General features: G+C 34.2%; 1 pseudogene; it reads left to right on the top strand.

Moving 5' to 3' along the window:
* Positions 1 to 13505: 13505 nt before the first annotated feature.
* On the top strand, positions 13506 to 17281 carry LOC132950502 (52 kDa repressor of the inhibitor of the protein kinase-like; annotated as a pseudogene).
* The last annotated feature ends 679 nt before the right edge of the window (positions 17282 to 17960 follow it).

Raw genomic sequence — 17960 nt, 5'->3', positions numbered from 1 at the left:
TTATACTTATCTGTACCAATTTAATTTTAGATACTTTTATGCTGGGTTGCATGAACAATCACTAAACATTTAACGAATCAATAGTGAGCTAATGGTCCCTTAAACAATTAGTAGGCCATTATTGACCAAATGACTAAATTAGTCATAATTGAACCATTAAATTAATACATTTTCATTCTACCCGGCCATTAGAGTATTAGATAAAAATGTTCAAGAAAATATACAGTTATATACTTGTATCTATTTGTTTTTACAAACACTTATCAAAGATATAATATTTCATAAATATATGAAAAAAACAATTTAATGTCAATTCTTTGTTATTTATTACAAAATATCTAAATTAAATCCTGAATGTAATTTTTATTCCTAGCGTGTATTTAATACATAATAAATAGGTATAATAATATTCACAAAACTTAAATTAATTAAAAGTATATAAAATACCTGTCACAAAATTTATAAATAATGTTTCTTAATGTTCTGACTTCAGATTTATTAGTAAGGCTAGGCAAGTCAATTGAATTTATATCAAAATTGTTAAAAATAAAATAAATTTGTTTAGTGCCTTGTTCAGAATTTGTAGGGCATTAAAGCATTTTTTTTAGGGAAGAAAATCCTAGCACTAATAATGATCATGAAAATTTACTCAGAAAAAAACTTATTGACTTAAGGACTTAATGTATTTGCATATTTTATGTAATGGCTGAAAGAAAAACCATAGCACGCTACTCGATATTTTTCTTCTACAAAGAAAATATGTGAATCATAAATATGTTTTTGTTAATAAGTAACCATGACAACCAAAACCTTACGAAAAGTCGGTCAGAAAAACAAAAAACCGTGTCCAGCTCAAAAACACATATTATTTATGTTAAAAAAGATTTAAATAGGTAATAATAATAATGTGTTACAACTAGAGACCGGATTCTCGTGCAATTGCAACTTTTTTTCCTTTGCTTTAAAACATATAAAAACAAATTATAAATGCGAATCATGAGAAGTAGATTAATTTAAACGTAGTTTTATTTTGCACGAAATTGCACGTTTTGCACTTTTTATTATAAATTACATGATTTTTATTTTCATTGCATGAAATTGCATATTCTGCATTTTTAAAATTAAACTAGATAATATTTCAGTTTTCAACTATACAAAAGGAAAAAGTGAACTCAAGCTGATAATATATTCTTAAATCAAACAGCAAAAACCAATTTCATATTGATTTGTGCCAGGCTTTAGTAGGAGTAAATATACCATTTTTCAAACTGCAGTCCCTACCGTTTAGATCCTTTTTACAAAAATATACCAATAAAAGTATACCTGACGAGAGCACACTCAGAAAAAAGTATCTGCAAGTTTGTTTCGATTATGGTTAAAATTCGCCAAAAAATTGGAGAACATTATATATACATCATCGTCGATGAGACCACTGATGCTAGAGGACTTTATATATGTAACCTTTTGGTTGGAATTCTTCACCAAGAAATTGATCCCACACCATTTTTAATTGCTTGTAAGGTTCTCCCTAAAACAAATTATGACACTGTCTCTCGATTTATTAATGACAATCTGATGAATTTTTTTTTACAAAATTCAGAGTATCAGTATAAAGTGCTTCTCCTTGTAACAGATGCCGCACCTTATATGATAAAAACTTGACAAGCTTTGAAAACATTCTACCCAAACATGATCGATGTAACCTGTGTAGCCCACGGGTTAAATAGAGTATTAGAAAAAGTCCGCGAAATTTTTCCAGAAGTAAACAAGCTAGTAAATATAATGGTAAAAAAATATTGCTTAAATCACCGCACCGAGTAGAGATATATAAAAATATTATGGAATGTGAACTACCACCGGAGCCTCACAAATTTAACTCCGTTGTGGAAAAATACACAGGTTACGCTCTCATAAAAAAATACAACGACTGCATGAATGGTACGAAAAATATGAATGTTGAACAACAGCCTGCAATCGTCGCTTGCTACAAAATGAGTCCTATCACTTCTGTTGAAGTAGAACGAACATTTTCCAAATTAAAAGACATATTGAGTGATAGAAGGCACAATTTTTCTGCAAACAATTTTGAAATGTATAACATTGTAAATTTTAACTCAATAAAAATTTTTTTATGTATGTATAATAGTTAAAATTAAAATTAAATAGCTTAACTCTGTTGTTATGTTTTTTTTTACACAATGTGTATATTCTTATCAATATTTTAATTATTTTTTAAATTTTAAATTTTTAAATTATTAATTGCTCATACTGTATTAGAGTAAAAAACTGGATAAATAAAGTATAATTTAAGGGTTTTAAGGGTTTAAGGGTTTAAATCAATGTACTTTGAATGTTTACAAAATGTTGGTAAGTATTAAGCGATTTTAGGCCAAAAATACATTTTTGCACTATTTAGGCACTTAATTGCATGTTTTTGCAATTTTTAAGTTATTAACTGCACATTTTTTTGATTTTTACTGCATGAAAATCCGGTCTCTAGTTATAACAATGTTAATAATACCAAAAACAATTGCATAACTACCAGGTATTACCTGTTATTACATATTTTGATTATTTCTAAAATGGGTAACTATCTAAACAATTAGCCGTTAGGTATTTCTATTGTTGTTACATTCATGATTTAAATATAATGTATTGCTTATTACTACATTAATGCTGGGTAATCGGAAAAAAATCCCCAGACTACAATATGACTCACAACGACGAATTAAAATATACTAGTATATTTAATATTTTTGTATACTATGTTATACAAATTTTAGCACATTATAACCAACAATAAGTGTAAAATTTATTTTAAAATTTACCTGAGCCGTTGTTCCTTAAATATGTTTTAACTCGTTTGAGTGTTGAAAACGTTCTCTCAGGGGTTGCTGTCAAAACGGGTAATGTGCATAAAATTTTTAATAATTTATTAATGTTTGGAAATATTTTTGAATCACACTGCAAAAATGCTTCAAGACTTGTTTTTGGAATAATATTGAGCCTGGAGAGTTTAACTTTCCACAGCATTAATTCTGCTGTTGAATTTTTGGAATCTATTTAAGGTGTATAAAACTCTAATAAATTGTTGAATGATTCTAATTCTTCTTTAGAGGTGTTTGGTAGTTACGTAAGCGACACCAACACTGTGATAAGCAGATGCCGCCTACCCGCTACTCTCGGTAACCGGATCAGCAGTTTTCGTGCCCGCACCTAGCCGTCGTCAGTTGTGTGCGTTACCGTGAACCGTCTTACCGTTGTTTTTACGTTCTTTTTTACTTACGGCACGGACAAAGTGAAGGAATTAGTTTTGACCACCGGCACCTCCCCGTCACTTCATCTACCAGGCACATCACCGTCAATTCACCGTCACCCACACCTCACCGTCAATTCACCAGCACCCAGGCACTTCATCGTCAATTAGCACCGGCATCAACGTCGTACCCGTTACGGTTTTTATTGAATTATATTCTATTATATTATTATTGTAACTTTGAATTATTGTAAAATTAGTTTTAAGAGCCCTACGCCAGCCGGCACATTTGTGTCCTTATATATTCGTTATTCTTTTTAAAAATAGTAGTCCGCCGCTCGCGGCAAATCAAAATACAGTTGTCACCGTTTTTAACCAAACCATACAGTCCACTAATCCAAGCTGAAAGAACAAGAGGATTGATAAGAAAATAAACATTCAAATCCTGCAAAATTAATGAAGCATTAGTTTACATAAAACAAATGTTGTGAAAAAAAAAAACAATTAACTACTAAACGTCATAACTTACATTAGAAAATTTTTTTATGATCCACAAATCATAACGCTAAATGAGAAATAAAATTATCTATATATGGTATAAATATTGAAATTCTGAAAAAATCAACTAATTCCATGTTTTCATCATTTTCAGTCTTGTAATTAGCGACAAGAGCATCTTCTTTCATTGTAATAAAAAGAGTGAAAAATTAAAAAAGAATTTTTATTTAAAACTGGTAAAATTAGTAAAATAATTAAACAGTATAGAGAGAATAAAGTAAACACAAACTGCTGTGTAGAATAAATGAGAACTGTCAATCATATTCAACCATCAGTCATCAGTCGAACTGTCATACAAGACGATTGTTTGTCGCCGATACGCTCCTGCGGTTGGCGTTGTCGACTCGCAGTGTAAAGAGCTTAGTAGGTAAACACAGAAAGGGTGACCCACCGGTGAATAATACTGGCGAATAAAATATAACGCTATATGTACATACTAGCGGCGTACGAGACGCCTAACAAAACAATATATTATTATATGAATAGCATATTTAAATAATTAAGGGCGCCCCTATATACAATGGTATGAATTATAAACAAACAAAATTACGATTACACAATATTATGTAGGAAAAAACCTGATCCGCTGTCGACGGTTGATAGGTAGGTGGTATGGGGCTCCGATGTGAATCGTAGTCCTGCACGGCGGCACGCTCACGGGGTACCCAATGCGTAGTGGCGGCCCGCTCAGCGATTAACGGCAACACATAATAACAGCGGCGGCACGCGAAGTAACGGCAATGCCAACGGCGGCACACAAAGTAATAGCGGCGGCACGCGAAATAACGGCAATGCCAGCGGCGGCACGCAAAATAACGGCAATGCCAGCGGCGGCACACAAAATAACGGCAATGATGATACGACTCCCCGTCGCACACGTGGGAAAAACGCGCGTACAGGTTTTTGGGGCACGGCGACGCGGAGACTAGGCGTCGTGCCAACGGTTAGAAAAAGACAAAGACAAAAAGCGCGCAGTCGCCGAAGCTGGGCTGGCGTTGCCGTCGTGCGATCGAAGCGCTAGAACACCCAGGCGGCTTCGAGAATGTTCGGCGCCGACGGCGCAGCTGGTGGTCAAGTCGGCGGGCGCGAACCGGTGGTTCGACAGTCCGCGTTCGAACATACACCCCCCCGTGAGCTGTGCGTCACAGAAGAAGGCGAGAGAACCGGACCATGAACTGGAAGTTGACCGAGGCACTGGATAGACGTTGGGGCAGGTCGATGATCTGGAACTTGGAGTGGAGTAGCTTCAGGTTTTTTTTTCTTTTACATTTTTTTTTAATAATTTACTAACATAAAAATAAAGATAAATTTCAACATATAACAAGACATTATTACACAATATTCAGAATTGAACCAGTAAAATTCACCAAGGGGGTTAACCTCTTAATTCAACCAAAGCAAACATATATTTTTTTACAATGAGTGGCTTAACGGTGTATTTTGACCAGCCATCCCCTGGGGTACAGTATTCTGTGTGAACGCTCCCCGTTAGTCAGCAGTAGGTAACAGTACTATTTTTACCACTGGTCGTATCACGGTGCCCGCGCTAGTCAGCAAGCGGACGACGCGTATCTGCCCGTCAGATCCTGGTAACAACTTAACGACTCGGCCCATGGGCCATGATAGAGGGGGGCTCTGGTTATCGACAATGACCACCATGTCATCAACTTTGACGGGAGGGCTACTTTTGGTTCACTTGGACCGCTCTTGGAGAGTGGTCAAATATTCGGCGGACCAGCGCCGCCAAAAGGCTTGGTGACACTGGTCCAAGAGTTTCCAACGATTGGTCAATGTGCGACTTGTGTCCGGGCTTGACCGAGGGGGTACGGCTAGTAGCGGTTGCCCTATTAGAAAATGCCCCGGCGTTAGGCACTCGAAGTCATGGGGGTCAGTAGACGCCGGTGTCAACGGCCGGGAATTAAGAACGGCCTCTATACGGCACAGAACCGTTGTAAACTCTTCGTATGTAAAGGTGTGATTCCCAATGACCCGAATTAGTAGTCGTTTCGTTGACCGTACGGCCGCCTCCCACAAGCCACCGAAGTGATTCTCGGCAACGAGTTTTGATCTGCACTTTGGAGCCCAATGGCTGCTACTAAAACAAATATAACACAACCGCTTCCCTTGAATCCATTGAGCACGCGCATCGACAGACCAAGACTTGAAACTCGCGCATGTCGTCAAACTATGAGGATCCGCGCAACATTGACAGGCACTATTGTTAGATTTTGAAGTCACTAACGACGTGGGCCGGGGACCCTCTACCTTCGCATGGCGCTCGCCGCCTTTACGGGTCTGTCCGGTCGCCTGTCCGGATTTTGAAGCGGTTGATACGCCTCCGGTTTTTCGCATTTCACCAGCAAGCTCGAGCACCGCCGCTCGGGATTGCACGAAGTCTAATAACTGCTGTACCGACGGGTAGTCGACGTTGACAGACGACTCAAAAAGCTTACGAGTATACACCGGCAAACAACGAAACGCAACAGTAGATAACATAAATGACCCTAAGTCCGGAATATTGAGGGCTGTCAACAACGACATACTCTCGTTAAATACACTCACGAAATTATTCAATTCTGGGTGGGTTTCTTGAGTAAAAGCCGGCGCGCTTAACATCTTATCAATTAAGGAGGCGGCGACTAAGCGCGGTCGATGGAAACGCGCGGCTAACGTGGACCATAACAAATTATAGTTGTCGCCGGACACAGAAATGCCACGAACGACGTCGGCTGCGCTACCCTTTAAACTGCCAATTAAATAATATGTTTTGTCAAAATCTGACAGGTGGGGCCATTGACTTAACACTGTTATAAACCTATCACGGAAGGAGGGCCAGTAGCGACAATCCCCGTCAAAAGTAGGTAGCGGGATCTCCGGTAACCGCGGACCTTTGACTGGTTCTTCAACACGCGTCGGGTTAGAGGACAATCTCTCGTGTAAGTATGACAAGTCAACCAAATCGGCACCTTTCGGGGCTAACGCGTCGGCTATTGCCTTGGCCGCATTTACTAACACCCGTACTTCATAATGTAAGTCCGGAGCAAACGACTCCATCTTTTTTAATGTAATGCAATGCTCTAGCACCGATTCATTCTCCACTTTAAACATCGTCCACGCCCCGTCGAGATCAGCCGCGTTAACCCTGAACTCAGCGGCCAAATCTGGCTCATCTTTGACACGTAAAGCTATCGGGTGGATGCCGTGGATTTGGGACACAACGACCGTCCGCTTTGCCGTAGCATGCTCCAGTAAGCGCGTAATGCGCTCCTCTTCTTTCCTTTCACCCATAACTACCGGGGAACCGACCACAGCACTGCCCGAAAAAAAACGTACTAACGTCTAGTCAATAGAACTACCAGCTCAAATACACCACTACTGAGACCTACGTAGAAGCCCAGTAACCACGGTCTGTTACCAATGTTTGTTCGCCGATACGCTCCTACGAATTAGGCCTAGGCGGTTGGCGTTGTCGACTCGCAGTGTAAAGAGCTTAGTAGGTAAACACAGAAAGGGTGACCCACCGGTGAATAATACTGGCGAATAAAATATAACGCTATATATATATATTAGCGACGTACGAAACGCCTAACAAAGCAATATATGATTATATGAACAGAGTATTTAAATAATTAAGGGCGCCCCAATATACAATGGTATAAATTATAAATAAACAAAAATTACGATTACAAAATATGTAGAAATAACCTGGTCCGCTGTCGATAGTTAATCGGTAGGTGGTATGTGGCTCCGACGTTGATCGTAGTCTCGAACGGCAGCACGCAAATGATCGATGCGGCGGCACACTCACGGGGCACACAATACGTAATGGCGGCTCGCTCAACTATGAACGGCAACACACTAAACACAACCGTCGGTATGAAATAATCGTGGCGCAACAACACGCAGTTGACGTCGAGACGGTGTCACAAGCCCCGGGCCGCACTCGATCAGCTTAGCAGCAGCACACAATAGTAAAGGCCACTTGGGTATACAGAAAACCACGAGGTTTCGGGCGGCCAAGACGTCGCGGCACCAACGCTCAACCGAAGTTACCGATGTAGGTATATAGCTGGTCCGCTACGAAAACGCACTTTCAGCTCGGCCACGCACACGGTAAAACAATTGCTTTCGATAATCGACCACTCGTCGCACACGTGGTAGCGACGCGCATACAAACTTGAGGCACGGCGACGCAGACAAAAGGCGTCGTGCCAACGGTTCGGAAAAGACAAAAAAAAAGAGCGCGCAGTCGCCGAAGCTGGGCTGGCTTCGCCGTCGTGCGATCGAAGCGCTAGAACACCCAGGCGGCTTCGAGAATGTTCGGCGCAGACGGCGCAGCTTGTGGTGAAGTCGGTGGGCGCGAACCGGTGGTTCGACAGTCCGCGATCGAACACATCCCTTTATTATTATATAATTATTACCAATATTAAGTTATAAGTCCCGACATTTGTATGTTCAGTCGCACCTCTGCAGATCCGATACCTAACCTAACCTAAAAAATTTAGAGGTGTCCATCAGAGGAGGTTTCACTGTATTTGCTATAGTTAATATCACGATTGATGCAAACAAACTCGATGTCAACTATAGTTGACATTTGGTTTTTTTAACCCTTTCGGTACTATCGGGACGTTTGAGTCCCGGGCACTTTAATCGGTAATATAAAATAAATGCCTTTATTTATTGATATATTCTGGCCTGGCGGGACATCAGAGTCCCGTCTAATACACGTTGAAAAAAAAAAGTGAAATATACTTATTCTCAGACTTGTAATTTTACATTATAGCTGGGAAAACCTAACCGTACTCTTATCTGCTAGTAATGGTATTTTTGTATATATATTTCGCGCATACAATCTGTTTACGGACGATGCTAATCGTGGGTTTATTTTTCAATACTTCTTAGAAACGAAATAAAATGTGTTTGATCGTCATATTATCAGTATTTACGAAAATAATTAAGATTTATGAACCGGGACTCAAATGTGCCGTCACACAGTGGTCGGAAATACAAATTTAGGCGGACAAAATGAAAAAAAAAAAAGATAAAAATGAGATATTTAGCACTTAATATTATATCAGTATAATAAATATAACACAATTTAATAAACTCTAGGTTATTATAACGACAATAACCACTTAAAAACGCGATAACTGTAAAACGATTAGAGACCAAATGTACAATATTTACGGTTGATTAAGAATTTTACTTCATTTCTTCGTCGATTGTGTTCAGAGTATTTGTTCAATATTATAAAAGTTTAATTATTATTTTAAAATGGACATCAATACAAATGGTAAGTTTAATTTCAATTCATACATATTATTCTAATAAATACATGGTGTATATGTATTGCATCACTATTAAACATTTTTTTAGTAGTGGTTTTACATTTTGATAGATATTATATAAGAAGAGATCTAAAATGATCATATAAAAATATATAGGTATTATTCAAAAACTCTTTAGCTTTTCAATGACATAATTTTTAACTGCGTCGAGTTGCGTCTGTGATTAGCATATCTGTTATTTTCCTTTAAATTTTGTTTGTTTAGCAATTATTATTTTCACATTTCAGTTATTGATGAAAATAAAAAAATCGTATACAATGATTTGTTTGTATTCTTAAGAACAAAGGGGCCTTTGAATCCAAGAAGTGTAGTATCTAACCGATATTTACTACAATATATTAAACAAAAATATAATGCTGACAATTGGGAAGAAGAATACGAAAACAAAATTAAATCAACAATTTCTAATTTCACAGCTGTTTTAAGCAAACTTTGGATAAAAAGTTCACGAAATATAATTAGATTTAAGGAATCAAATGTTGATTGGCTAAAAAAACTATTTGTATTACCTCCTCGATCACCACCATCATCATTAAATTTCGGCAGACCTCAAAAATTGTTTTCTGATTGTTCTGATCGAAATAAAAGACGTAAAATTCAACAACTCGCGAAATCGTATACTTCTCCAGAAATATTATTTGCCGCCAAAAACAAATTACACATGTCAGGAAAAAGAGCAGCTTGTAGTGTAGTCAACGAATCACTGTCCTCTCCAACTCGAGCATCAAAAATTAAAAAATCATACATGGCTTCACTATCAATTGATAATGCCATCTGCCATATTCTTTTGACGAAGCATTGGCATTTTTCATTGAAAACAAAGTTACAAAACAACAATATATAAATATTCGGAAATCTGCTAAGGAACGTAGAGCAAATATATACCCGAGTTATGATAATGTTTTAACAGCAAAAAAAAAATGCTATCCGGAAAAAATTCATGTTACAGAATCTTATTTTAAAATTGAATTACAACACCTCATACAATATACAATAACAAGATTATTTTTAATTTCTGATATACCATCTGTAGATTTAACGATGAACAACTTTGAAATATTATGTAAATGGGGATGTGATGGAAGCAGTAGTCAAGCTCGTTACAAGCAAATTACGTCTAGTAATTTCAATGATTCCGATATTTTTATGTTTTCACTAGTGCCATTACAGCTAAGGTGTACAAAGATTAACAATCCTAAAACGATATTGTTATGGAAAAATCCTCGTCCATCTTCAACTCGTTACTGCCGTCCAATAAAATTTGAATATAAAAAGGAAACTATTGAGTCGACATTAGAAGAGGTAAATGCTGTCGAAGAAGAAATTAAGTCATTGATTCCAACTTTAGTTTTTAAAAATAATATTGAAATTCGTGTTAAAAGCACATTAATGTTCACTATGGTAGACGGAAAAGTAAGTTTCAAAAAGTTTTATCACAATTATTAAATATAATATTTTAAATTTCAAATAAGTCAATGAATAAAGATGCAATATTACCAAAATGAAAAATTTATTTTTAAACTTAATTTTAGTTTTGCAATACAATGACTGGTTCATCAAGCCAAAAGTGCTATATTTGTAAGTGTTCTCCAAAAGACATGAATGATATAACCAGGGCGAAAAATTTAAGTGTACAGCCTGAGCATTTCAAATTTGGACTCTCAACGCTTCATGCGTACATACGATTTTTTGAATGCTTAATACACATTGCATATAGATTGGAGTTCAAAAAATGGCAGGTTAGTACAATGAGTAATGACTTTTTACTATAATTTATAAAAAATATGTTCAATAACTTCCAACTTTCTTATTTGTTGATACAGGCTCGGACATCTGATGATAAAGTTATTTTTGAAAAAAGAAAAAAATACATTCAAGATCGATTTCGAACTGAAACAGGTCTACTTATAGATGTAGTCTTGCAAGGTATTTATTTTAGGTTATACATTTAATCAATAAATTTAAACAAATTTAAATAAAATTGTGTTTTTATTATATAGGCAAAGGAACAACTAATGATGGAAATACCGCTCGTAGATTTTTCAAAAATGCTGAACTAACATCCGCTATAACAAATGTAGATTTACAACTCATAAAACGATTTGGAGTGATTTTAAAGACAATGTCCAGTGGTTATGAGATAAATTTAGAAAAGTTTGAGGCCTATACTTTAGAGACTGCGGAACTTTATGTTTCACTGTACCCGTGGTATTATATGCCTGCTTCGGTTCACAAAATTTTAATTCATGGTACAGATGTTATACGTTCTGCCTTATTACCCATAGGTAAGTTTTCATAATATTTAAAATTTAATATGGTTATAATAATATTATAATATAATATAGTTAAATAACAACGAACATGTTTATTTTACAGGCCAGTTATCGGAAGAGGCTCAAGAGGCCCGAAATAAAGATTTCAGGAACATCAGACAAAATAGTACTAGGCAAATAAACAGAATCTTACAAAATGAAGATTTAGGCCATATGCTACTTGTATCATCAGATCCCTACATTTCAAGTTTAAAAAAAACATCGAAAATGAACTTAAAATCATTCGATGAAGATATTAGGGCATTACTAATTGTTGAGGGAGATAAAAATAGTGACTCTGACAGTGACAGTGACAAAGACGATGATTCCGAATGAAATATTGTAGAATATTCAGAAAATCAAAATTATAACTCTGTATGGTTTTTATAAAAATAAAAATACATTTTCTTTCATTTTCGCGCGTTTTCATCATATTTGAAATTTTACAATAATTAAAATTAAAATTTAATAACATTAGGAACACATATTGTTAATAAAATAATTTTGTCCGCCTAAATTTGTATTTCCGACCACTGTGCGTCAGTCCGTACGTGTGTCGTGCGCTCTTGCTGTCGCTCGTTCTCGTTGTCGCAGTTCATGTTATCAAAGTTGTGTAATCATCTCGTGTTCGGTGTTCTTTTTTTATTTCGCAAGTTTATGTTATTATGTCTTATTAATTTGTGTGTAAATTTAATTTTTTTTTAATCAAAATGAGTGCTAAAAAAGTATCGGATCTTGAGGAATGGCTAGCAATGGATATACCCGACGGTGAAGATTCTGAAGATGAATATTATTTGGATGACATCTTGACTAACGAAGAAGCTCAAAATGAGGTAAAAAAACTTAATAAACATTTTTTGAATAATGAACAGCTTTCTGAAGTAACTGAAATAGTTAACAATGACGACTTTATTATTTTTGATTTTCCTGAAAGCAATAATGAAAATCAAAGTACTTCATCAGGTTCGTCTATAGTAGATACTAGAACTTTGACGTCCCAAACTTCTCAAATGCCTATTGTTGTAAATGTACCGGTTGAAAGAGATGTTATTCCTGAAATTATAGAACCTAATATCGAAATAAATCGACAGTGGAAAAAAAAAGATGTAATTACTGTTGAACTGCCCCAATATGACGTACAACAATTATTATATAATGAAAATATGTTTGCTGGTTGCAAAACTGCTACTGATATTTTTCTAAAATTTATTCACCCTAATGTCGACAATATAATTTTCCAAAGTAATCTTTATGCAACACAAAATGATAAAAATTTGAAGCTAACTGAAAAAGAATTATATGCTTTTTTGGGAATAAATTTTTGCATGGGGTACAATAAATTACCATCATATAAGTTATATTGGAATACTAGTGAAGATTTACATGTACGTTCGATTTCCAAAGCCATGTCTAGGGATCGATTTCGAGAAATATTGTCAAATATTCACGTTAATGACAATGCGAATTTACCAAATAATAATTAAGATAAATTATATAAATTACGTCCTATGATTGATACTCTAAATAAAATTTTTCCCGAAGCATATTATGGAACTCGTGAATTAAGCGTTGACGAATCAATGATAAAATTTAAGGGTCGAAGCACAATTAAGCAATATAATCCCATGAAGCCCATTAAACGCGGTTATAAATTATGGTGCATTGCTGACCAAAACGGTTACATTTTGAAATATTCAGTATACCAAGGCAAAAATGAAACTTTGGAACAAGAGTTCGATAAGTATAATTTGGGTGAAAGAGTAGTACGTATGTTGACTAAACCTTTTTGGAAACAACAAAGAATCATAATATTTGATAATTATTTTACATCAATTACACTTTTGGAAAGATTAAAAAATGAACAAACATTGGCTTGTGGTACTATACGAAATAATCGTAAAGGAATGCCACAAAATCTAAAAAAAGATTCGGATATTAAGCGTGGAGATTTCGACCATAGATTTTCTACTTCTGGAATCGTCATATTTAAATGGAAAGATAATAAAGTTGTGTACTTGGCATAAAACTATCATGGTAATGAAACTACGACTGTGCAACGAACTTCAAAAGATGGCTCAAAATCAAATTTTACGTGTCCGACATTGGTAAAAGACTACAATGCGTTCATGGGAGGAGTAGACCACGTGGACCGACTGCGAGCTTTATATTGCGTTGATCGAAAATCAAAGAAGTGGTGGTTACGAATTTTCTGGGGCCTTCTGGACATAGTTTTTGTCCTCTAATATCATTAACGTTTATTAATCATAAGCAGTGATTGGACTTGAAAGTTGAAAGTAGGTAGTGTAAAAAGTGTATTTATTATAATTGGAATTTTTTAGCATATTAATGAAAACCAAAGTGTTAAAAACAAATTTGAAGAAATTGATTCAGATCAATATGATCATGTTAAATTAAAAAGATCAAAAATAAATGATTATTTTAGCACTCAAAAAATACTTTTTGTTGTTTAAAATAAAAAACACATCATAATCATTATAACATGTTAACATAATGTATATTGTATATTTTATTAAAAAATTATATTTATATTATACATTTTATACAAAGCTAGTTGAATTTTTGTAAAGAATGTTATAATTACACTGTTTTTAATTTTATACATGGTACATTTTTAAAAATTATTTGTAAGCCACTAATTTAAAAAAAAAAAAATATGATATATTATACTTAAATATGATAGGTATTTTAACATAGTACATGTATCAACATTAAAAGACAATAGCATAGATTATTATTATAAAATTAAATATATTATATAAATATTTTTTGTCAACGTACGACGTACCTACTATGTTAAAATATCTATCATATTTAAGTGTATATCATAATTCATAATACTTTATTATTTTTAAATTAGTGGTTTATAAATAATTTTTAAAAATGTACTTTGTATAGAATTAAAAAAAGTGCACTAATAACATTGTTTACAAAACTGGATTACCGGGACAAAAGTTGAACAAGCTTTGTATAAAATCTGTACTTCAATATTTTTTTTTTATTTTAATAATAAAAAAATACCTAATACCTATACGGAAAAAATGCTTTCAATAATCATCATCAAAATTCAATCTTTCAAAATCTATAACAATTATTACCTATGTAACCCTTTAACATGCATAATGCATCTAATATACTAATTACTAATTAGTTATTACTTATATTACTTATTTGTAGGAATTATCAATACCGTCCAGTTCAGGCAGTTCACATTTACCAACAAACAGTGAAAACAAGGTAAATATGTACAATCAATAATATTACACAGTGTACTTTAAAATGTTTTATAAAACTACAATATTAGTACAATTATATTTTGCAGTTGGAAGATATAATTTTACTGAAGCCAGATATTGGATTTTACATTGGAAAAACAAACATTGATGATTACACAAAAAAAGCAATATTGGAAAATCACTGGTATCCACCTGAAGATTATGTTTTTCCACACTCTGAGCATAATCGTAATAATAAAGCCCGTAAACGATATCCATCATTTAAACATTTAAAATCATATAACTGGTTAGTTTTGTCAGATCTATGTCGAGGATTGTTTTGCAAATATTGTTTTCTGTTTGCGCCTTCTACCGCATCGAATAATCAATTAAATATACTTGTTAAAAAACTATTGATAACATTTGCAAAACTAGATGGCCAAGATGGTACGCTTAATATGCATTAAAGAAATAAATATCATCATAATGCTGTTCAGTCTGGAAAAATCTTTCTACAAAATTACTTATGTCCGGAAAAAGACATTATTAATCAAGTATGTTCACAAAGAGTGCAACAAATCAAAGACAATCGTGAAAGGTTACGCAAAATTATAGAGTCATTAATATTTTGTGGTCGGCAGAATATTCCTCTGAGAGGTCATAGAGATGATGGGTCATTAATAGATACTGATGGGAATGACAATATATCTATTACATCAAATGAAGGAAATTTCAGAGAACTACTTCGATTACGAATACGTCCGGGTGATGAAAAATTAAAAAAACATATTGAAACCACTTCATCTCGTTCAACATACATTGGGAAAAATACTCAAAATGATATCTTAAACTGTATTGGTAAAGTTATTAAAACACATGTTGTGGACAATGTTAAAATGGCTGGTGTATATTCGATAATGTTTGATGAAACTACGGATATTTCATGCACAGAGCAACTTACTTTAGTATTGAGGTATGTGATAAATAATGAAATTCATGAAGATTTTGTGACATTTTTGGATGCTTACCAATCTATTAGACAAGAAGATAAATCAAATTCCGGGGAGTCAAAGCTTACTGGACATGCTCTTGGACATATTGTTATTGATGTTTTAACTAAAGATTTTGGGATTGACTTAAAATTATGTGTTGGAATTGGTACTGATGGGTGTAGTGTGATGATATCGCAAGATTGTGGAGCGGTAACAGACATTTTAAAACAGTGTACAAATGCTGTTCGTTGCCCTTGTTATAACCATGCATTAAACAACTCTTTGGCCCAGTCATCTAAAATAGTTTCAGTAAGAAATACGATTGGAACATTAAAAGAAATAATTTCATTTTTTAATGCTTCAGCAAAAAGACATTTAGTTTTGAAAAATATCCTTGGCAAAACCTTAACTGGTTTGTGCCAGACCAGATGGATTGAGATGCATGATGGTATCTTGCAATTTAAATCAGCTCTCCCTAAGGTAATATTATATTCATACATTTATATGTATATTGGTTATTAATTATTTTTAATATGAATTTGTTTAGATTGTTGAAGCACTAACTGAAGTATCAATGTGGTCAGAAAGAATATCATCTAGCAAAGCTTCAATTTTGTTGTCAGCCATAAACGATTGTGAGTTTATTATATGTATATTAGCTATGGTTGATGTACTTAAACTAACAATGCCAATATCACGACTTTTGCAATCAACGTCATTGGACTTAGCAAATGCTTCTTCATCAATAGATGGGGTAAAAGAAATTTTAGAGGAAAAACGTAAAAATTGTGTTTCTGAATTTAAAGTAATTTTTTCAAATGCAAGTGACTTAGCTACAGTTATTGGATTTGACTTAAGAATGCCTAGAATAGTTGGGAAACAAATAAATCGTAGCAATTATCAAGCGAAAGATACTGAACAATATTATTTGCGAAGTATTTACATACCACTATTGGACACTGTGAAAACAGATATGACTTTGAGATTATCAACCAGTACTTTAGAAGCTTTCGATTTACGTTTATTAATTCCTAAAACAATTGTAGTGTTAACTGACAAAGATTTCTGCGAGAAAAAAAATATAATAAAAAGAATTTTAAACGTAGCAACTAAATTTTCTAAATTAAATGCAGAAGTTAAATTGATGACTCCTGATTTATTAGAAGGTATCTACTTAATAACAAATAACCAAACATAATCAATACCTATGCTTTTTTTAATTTTTTTTTTATGTCTAGGTGAAGTTATGTTATGGATCCATAAATGGAAGAAATGTACACCAGACCAACGACCGATTACAGCATTAGATGCCTTAACAAAATGTGATAATGAAATATTTCCTACTATAAGATTGTATTTGCAAATATTAGCAACACTCCCAGTCAGTGTTGCATCGGCTGAGAGAAGTTTTTCGACTCTACGCAGAGTTAAAACTTGGCTTCGATCAAGGATGGACGAGGATCGTTTAACAAGTTTATGCTTGCTAAACGTACATCAAAATATTAATATGTATGATAAAGTGGACGAAATAATAGAAGTATTTTCTAAACAAAAAAAAAGAAGGCTGGAGTTTGTTGTATAAATATTTTATTAAATAAAACCAAATATAATGTGTAAATACAAGACATTATTTATTGACAAACTTACAGGTTCCCGGTTAGAATATTCTCCAAGTCCCCTTTGCAATTTAGTGATAGCTGAAAAAAAATGGCCCCCCCTTTGTAAGTCTCTGGAGCCGCGCCTGTCTCCAGAATTAGCCCTAAACCGAAGTAAAGCACGAAATTTACCATCCTTATTTGCTGGTTTTTGAAGTGAGAATGGACTACTGTCGTTATCACCTCCGAGAGGAATTTCTTGTTCGCCACAAAAAATTATAGTTTCTATAATAGGCTTGAGAGCTAATCTGTTTTCGTTTCGCTGTTGTTTTCTTTGTGAAATTAATTGCAACATCATCCATTTTACCATTAACCACATTACTAAAATTATCTGCAGCATTTATACAAAATCGATGATAACCCGCTTTAGAATGGGACGTACATTTTTTTTATAGCGTCTTTCCATTTAATAAACGGTTTGGCAACTAGTGAACCAATCTTTTCTTGGGATCTTTTTCCTACTTAGTCGTTACAAATCAAAACGCAATATTTACAAAATGCCCCGTCAAATACTTTTGAGTATGATAACCAATTCCTTTTTTGGAAACCCAATACGAGATTTCCGATCACATGTACAAATATCACATATCTGCAATTAATATTGTT

Source organism: Metopolophium dirhodum, chromosome 1 (genome assembly GCF_019925205.1).
Source record: "Metopolophium dirhodum isolate CAU chromosome 1, ASM1992520v1, whole genome shotgun sequence".
Lineage (NCBI taxonomy): Eukaryota > Metazoa > Arthropoda > Insecta > Hemiptera > Aphididae > Metopolophium > Metopolophium dirhodum.
The sequence above is the reverse complement of the archived record's forward strand: the minus strand, read 5'-3'. Positions and strand labels throughout refer to the sequence as shown.